Source organism: Aedes albopictus, chromosome 2 (genome assembly GCF_035046485.1).
Source record: "Aedes albopictus strain Foshan chromosome 2, AalbF5, whole genome shotgun sequence".
NCBI lineage: Eukaryota > Metazoa > Arthropoda > Insecta > Diptera > Culicidae > Aedes > Aedes albopictus.
In genome coordinates this window covers 357,518,132-357,526,054 of record NC_085137.1, presented here as the reverse complement: position 1 = coordinate 357,526,054, position 7,923 = coordinate 357,518,132, and positions in this window count along the sequence as shown.

Genomic DNA, 7,923 nt, shown 5'->3' with positions numbered 1-7,923 from the left:
TTCCCAGCAATCCATTTCCATACTGTTCCGATGGTGTCCCATCTTCTTTTTCTATGTTGAACCCGTGGTTTAATTTGCACTAGGTTAGTATACAACTCCCGAACCTTGTGCTTGCTGATTTCTGTTAGTATTCTGTTGTTAGCATTTTTGTTATAAACTAGGTTTGTTAGTTGATTAATGGTTGATTCGATATCCGTGAGGTTTATTGGGTGTACAACCCGTATGTTTCCGGTCTGAATTTTACAAGTGTTTATTCGTTGCATCAGGATAACGTCATGATGGAGGTTTTTTATCATTAACTCTTGGCATAAGATTTTGGACAGTATAAAGATGATGATTGTATAGTAGAGCATCTGCAATTAAGATACAAATTTGATGATTATTACAATTTTTTCAGCCTTTTTATTTTATTCTTATGACGTTTAATGTTGCGATTATTCATGAATGTTTTATCTGTTACATTGTTGGCATTAGTTTTCGTTGCTCTTGGTTCCGTTTTTGTGCGGATGTTTGGAATTACAAAGACTTCTTTTCCATCTTCCAAAACCGGGGGATCTTCTTTCTTTGAATTTTGATTAAGGATCTGTTTTTGAGCTCTTTCCATGTTGAGTCTTGCTTTAAGAAACATTGCTTGAGCTTCTCCTATGATTTCTTCTGGGTTTATAATATTATTTTGGTTAAACAAGATTTCGTTTGGTGTAAACTGTGTTGAAGAATGTACAGAGTTGTTATATAGAGCCACGGCAAGTTTTACAATTGATTTTGTTCCCATTCCTTCAAATTTGTGCTTATTTGTATTATATATTTCTATGATAGTAGAGTGTGTACGCTCTATTTGTCCGTTAGATTCTGATGAACTTGCATATCTTATTTGAGCCCCTAGTTGGTTTAGGAAGTTTCGAAACTGAATAGATTGGAATGTTGTTTCATGGTCCGTGATTATTTCTCGGGGTACTCCAAATGCACTAAAGTATTTTCCTAATGCTTTTTGCACGTGTACAAGATTTTTAGATTTTAGGTATACCATCTGTAAATGTTTTGAGAATGCGTCTATAATGGATAGGAAACTGTTTTTGTTAATAATGAATATGTCAATATGGACTCTTTCCAAAGGTTTTTCGGTCAACGGCCTTGGTGAAATTTTAATGTTAAATGGTTTCCTTTCGTATTTGTGAGTATTGCAGATAACACATGAGTTTGTGAATTCTTTAACTTTTGAATGAATGTTAGGAAAAAAATATGCTCTTTTTATTTTTGCTTCTACTTCCGTAATACCGCGGTGTGCTCTATTGTGTTCGGTCATTATGATTAGGTTTTGCCTTTCTTCAGTTTTAACATCTTCCACGAAATTTTGTGTAATTACAAAATGACCTTTTTGATTAAAGTGTTCTTTATACGAGTCTTGAAGAAACTGGTATAACGATTCTGGTGCCATTATGGCTGTCTGTTTACCATTGTGGAAACGTTTGAGGAATGTAGTGATAATGTCTTTATCAAAGTTTGGTTGGCAAACGGTTGTTCTTTTGAAATTATTAAACGGTGTTTCGGACATGACTGTCGTAAAATGAGTGATTTTAAATATGAGCTGATTTCTGTAGTAGTTAAGAGGGCGCTCTGTAAAATGAATAAAGTAATCAACGGAGTCATCTGCTGAATGCATGGTTTGGGAATCAGAAGAAGGATTTTCAGGGGGATTTTGAGCTTGTGGTTCAGGATTGCCTGAGTCTTCCGGGTTGTTATTGTTTCCTGCAACGAGAAGATTATCGTTATTTTCTATCTCATTTATATTTATATCTATAGGCATTCTGCTGAGGGCATCGGCTACGACATTCGATTTTCCTTCTTTATATTTGACATCGTAGTCATAGTTCTCCAAATCAAGACGCCATCGTAAAATTTTTTGATTCTTGTCCGATGTTTTGATAAAGGTTAAAGGTTTGTGATCCGTCACTAATGTAAATTTTTGTCCATACAAATATGGTTTGAATTTGTTGACTGCCCAAAGGATAGCTAATGCTTCCTTTTCATTGGTAGCATATCGTGTTTCTGGTTCTGATAAAGTTCTAGAGGCAAATGCTATGGGTTTTTCAACATTTTCTTGAATTTGCGATAAGACTGCGCCTAAAGCGTAGCCAGAGGCATCTGTAGTTAAGATGAAGGGTAGATCGAACTGTGGGTATGCCAGTATTTGATCTGTGGATAAAATTTGTTTTAGCGTGTTAAACGCATTAATGTATGAGGAATCCTTGGTGTCGATTGTTGAGTCTTTCTTTAGAAATTTTGTCATAGGTCGCGAAATTTTTGAAAAATCTTTGATGAATCGCCTATAGTATCCGACTAATCCAAGGAATTGTTTAATCTCCTTCTGATTTTTCGGCATTGGCCATTGAATGATTTTCTCGATTTTGTCGGGGTTTGGTTTGACTCCATCGCTAGAGATAATATGACCAAGAAATTCGGTCTCTCTTTTAAGAAATTCACACTTATCAAGCTGAATCTTCAGATTGAAATCTGATAAGCGTTTTAAAACACATTTAAGGTTTTCCAGGTGATTCTCTAAATTATATCCAATAACTATGATATCGTCGAGGTAGACATAACATCTTGTACCGATATATTCTCCAAGTATGTTGTTCATTGCACGTTGGAAGGTCGCTGGAGCGTTTTTGAGTCCAAAGGGCATTCTTGTAAATTCGAAGTGCCCCTTGTCTGTTGAAAAGGCGGTCTTTTCCATATGTGCAGGGTCCATTGGGATTTGATGAAATCCCGATTTCAAATCAATAGTAGAAAAATATGTAGATTTTCCAAGGCTATCCAAAATATCTTCCATTTGTGGCATGGGGTATTTATCATCGATTGTGCTTTCATTCAGCTTTCTATAATCAATGACTACTCTTATTTTTCTTTTTCCAGAGGCATCGTTTTTCTTTGGAACTACCCATATTGGAGATGAATATGGGCTCGCAGACGGTCTGATGATACCATTTTTTAGCATGTCTTCAATCTGTTCGTGTACATCTTTGCGAAAATGGTGGGGGTATCTGTAGCTTTTCGTATATATGGGCATTTCATTATTCGTAATGATTTTGTGTTTTGTGACTGATGTGGAAGATAATGTTTCTCCCGTTTTCAATAAAACACTTTGATATTCATAAATTGTTTTGATTAGTTCCTCTTTCTCCAGTGGGGAGAGATGGTTTGTCCTAATGAGTGATTGTATTTCTTCTTTCGTGAGTGCGTTTTGGCTTGCAATAGGTATGGGAGATATCGTTTCAAAATTATTAATGGTTAACGAAAGAGTTGGTAAAGTTTTGAAATCCCTAAGAGAAGTAAGAACTTTAATCGTGCTCTTTTGATTTTCTGCTCTGTATAATCCAGGCTGAATAAAAGAATGCTTTCCAAGCTTTTGAAAAGTGGGGACGAACCAATCTCCATTATTTAACGTATTAATCGTCGCAAAATGACATTCAAGTTCTTTCGCGGGGTAGAATTTGGAAAATGAATACTGTTTATTGTTAAGTGAAACAGTTCCATTATCGTAGTCAATTTGTGCTTTTAGTTTCCCTAACGTTTGGGAGCCTAATATGCAATCAAAAAAATCGTGAAACTTTAGCACGTAAAACGTGAGTGGTTTACACAATCCGTTGAAAAAATCCATCTTACCCTTTTCGCCTACATTATGTATGCCAGTTACATTTTTAATAGGTGTGTTTGAAATTGTTGTCGTGTGCTCTAGGATTCCGGGTGAAATAATATTTTTATTTGCTCCTGTATCAATGAGCATTTTTATAGTCCGTTTAGTTGTGGGATGACGGAGTTTAAGATATGGGAGAAAATTTAAGTTGTGGTGCTTGGTGTTGCTGCTTCTAAAAAATTTACATCAATTTCATCTTCTTCCGATTCGCTTGACGTTTCATTTTCGTTGTCCATTTCATGGTTATTAATAGTCTTCCTGTTAATGGTTAAGCGACTTCTGGTTGTATTTGCTTCCATGGGTTCAGCGCCATTCCATTGTGGTTCCTGTTTTGGTATCTTATTATTTTGATTATATGGCCTATTTGATTGATGGGGCATATCCGTTGTTTTGGTGTTATAGTCTTTTTGGAATCTCTTTTGGTGAGTATTAGAGGCCATGCTCTGGGCCGTTATCTCCTTTGACTTGAACTTACACAAAAATGCATACGCATCTTCAGTGTCCTTTGGTTTTGCTGCTTGAGCATAACCAAAGTATGGTTCTTTGAGTCCTGCTACGAATGCCGCCAGGGCGTCCTCGTCAATGAAATCATTTATGACGTCCCAATTCATCTTATATTTCTGGTTTTGCTTGGCCAATGTTTTGATGTTGTGAACGATTTCTTTCGATCTATGGTAATATTTCGCTATGCTCATTCCGTCGGTCATACGGAATTGCCATAGCTGACACTTGTACGTGGACAGTTCTTGTCTGTCTCCTAGCGAATTCTTTAGAATTTCCTTTATGTCCTCGAAATTGTCCAAATTATTAGCTAGGCAAATTATGTCTTTCGCTTTTCCATGGATCTTATTAGTAACCGCCGTGATATACATCTTATATTGTGCTGGTGTTACATGCGGTGCTAATGCGTTTAATGTCTCTTCAACTGTGGTTAGCCAGTGGTTTAATTGTTTCGGGTTGCCATCAAATGTTGGGATCATTTTAATGGGATCCGGAATTTTGAACAGCTGATCTAAGTTTGCCTGTGGTGGTATTTGCAAGGTAGTTTCTGCTGAGGTTGACGCGGTGGTTCCGTTCAGACGGTTTTCAATTTCTTTAAACATGGTGTCATGTTCGTTTTGCTTTGCTGCAAACGAGTTCATCATTTGCATCATTTTTTCTAAGTGGGAGTTTATTTGCTCCATATTTGTTTCTTCGATATGTTGTTCTTGTGCCACGAGTTGGCGAGTTAAATTATCCGATAAATCGACTATCTCTTCCTTGTCGATCGGAACGTGGGAATATTCCTCAGATTCGTTGGATAACAACGACTCTTCTGAGGAGCTAGCGCGTTTTGTCGCAAAAAAACTGCGTCTAGCCTTTTTCAACGTTTTTGGCATAAAAGCGTTTAAAAAAGTTATATTTTTTTTTTGAAATTCAGATGACACGTTCTCTTAGAACTCGTGTCGATCTATGAATCGTAGACTCTCTTAGAACTTCTACGATTCTTACGAGGTAAACTTCTCTTAGAACTGTTTCCTCGCAGGGAATGTTTATTTATCACTTTTTCACTCGTGTCTGCCTATTAATCGCAGATTCTCTTAGAACTTCTACGGTTTCGACGAGGCAAACTTCTCTTGGAACTGTTTTCCTCGCGGGGAATGTTTAAGGGTCACCTTTCACTCACTTTAAACACGGTGGGATAAATGAAAAAATAAACACTCACCTTTATTTGCAATCGTGTTGTGCGGGGTTCTCCAGGTGCTTGATTCTTCTAGCGGTGTAGTGTGGAGCGTGCGGCGGAGACTCAACTCTGGGGCTCGGAGGGTCCCAGATGCTATCACTTTTAACACTTAGTTACGAAGCGGGTCGCGGACTCACTTTGGTCGGATTTATCAATCCTGGCCTTTGCACTGTTTTTCACACTCAGTTCTTACTAACTCACTAGAACCGCACGGCTGCGCCAATCTTGTGTTTGGCGGACAGTTCGGGTTTTTAAAAAAGGAGAAAAAGATTTATCCACTTAATTACTTTTATTAATACAGTCTATCAATTGAATATTTGTTTCACAAAACTGGAGTTATCACTATTACAATCTAACGCGATCCGAATATAATCTGTCAATTAAGTATTTGGTTTAAAATAGAATTAGCACTGTTGCAATCTAACACGGCCCGAACTGACGCGACACTTGATGAAATGATACTGAACACCTGGCGCAGGTCGGCGGTTGGTTTTGTTGGTTTGATTTGCTGACCTCGCATTTCCGGCGGTTGGGTCCCAAAGGTGCTGACGTGACTTTGGTGGCCCGATCGAATATTGCTGACACCACAGTGGCTTATCCCATGATTATATATATATATATATATATATATATATATATATATATATATATATATATATATATATATATATATATATATGACCACTTCCATCTGGACACCCAGAACCGGTTCCAGAAAACTACCGGTAGTTTTAAATGAGGTCTAATTCAATTTTCCGTTCATCAGGTTATCGAAAAAGCTGCTTAGTTTGGTTTACTTTACTTTAATAGCACTAGTTTACAGCATTTTTGAACTCGGTAAGCTGATGATAATTTTTGGTGTAGAATCATGCCCTGAGTTCGAAAACGAGAAGGAAAAAAATTACAGTAGAGTGGAAATTTTTTCGACTTTCCATACAAGGTAGATGATTTGGAATCGATTTTTGTTCTATTTTTAAGCAACGTCGCTCACTTCACACATCTCATTCTCCGTAATCAATGCTTCGATTGAGCTGATTTTTTTTACTGTAACTCGCCTACATATGATATTTCAAATAAACGTTGAGAAAGAATTTTTATATTTTTTTTTTCTTATTGAAAAAAATACATTTTTGCATATATGTTTGGAAATTTAGCAAAAATTCAAGGAGATCGTCCCTAAAACTCGCCAATATCTTGAATTTTATCAATCTGACGCAAAACCTGCATTCAGATGATCGAATAGTATTGTATTCAACTTTTAACTTATGGAAAAAGATTTGAAATCGGTTGAACAAAACGCAAGATATTTGAATTTTATTAATTTCCATATTTTTAACAGTTGTAAAACTCAATATTAAGCTAAAACTCAAAAACTGCTCTACTTAAAACTTTTTGAAGCACGGTTTCGAAATCAGTGCTAAACTGTACTTTAAAAATTTTGGTCGTTGACAGAAGTTCACAACTTTCGTTTTATTTTGTAAACTTGTGAGTTGGTCACTTCCGGCAGGACACTTGGAATCAGTTCCAGAACATCAAAGGTACAGATATGGTTTGAGACTATTTTATTGTCTATCGTTTATTAGGTTCGAAAAACCACCATTTGATGTGTTGCATGCATGGGATTGGTTCACTTCTATAATCGGCCACTTCCGGCGGAACACCTGGAACCGATTTTGGAACACGCCCGTTTTACCCCAGTTCCCCCTAAAATTTGAGAGTTTCTGCTATTTTACGGCATTTGTTATGATTTTAATGATTTTTTTGCTGGGATATCATCGCCCCAACTCCATTGAGTAACGTAACATACAAAAAGTCATTAAAATGTTGGATTTTTTTGGTATTCTGGGGTAAATTAGGCAACGGTATATTTTCAGGGTAAAAATTCATTTTAAATTTTTATTAATGATTTTTTACCTGACAATAACTAAATTTGCTAACTTTAAGCTTTTGGATTTTTTTTTCATTTAACCCCATTGTACCCTAAATTTCCAAATTTAATAGGATGCAGAAATATTGCTGGTTGGCTCAAAAACAATAAAAAAATATGTTTATAGGGTGGAGATGAACCATCCTTGGGCTAAAAATCTCCCTAATAAAGCTAATAATAACAATAATGAAGTTTATAGGGGAGTTTGGGTAAACTAAGCTTTAAAACTATATGCTGTCGCCGCCTCCCGTCTATGAGACTATGCGCAAACAACATTAAGGATATTTTTGGAGTATATAAGTAATGGCTCTTCGTTTGGAAATGTTTAGAATCGGTGATATTTGGATGAGAACTTCTCATATTTGTATGCGTGAAAACTTAAATTTTACCAGTACTTCGAGATCAAACTCGCCAAAAATGTTTTCCTTAAAAATAATCCATGTGTATTCGATCATTTATTTAGTTATTGTCACGTAAAAAAATCATTAATAAAAAAAATAATTTTCACCATGAAAATATACCATTGCCTAATTTACCCCAGAATACCCAAAAATTCCAACATTTTAATGACTGTTTGTA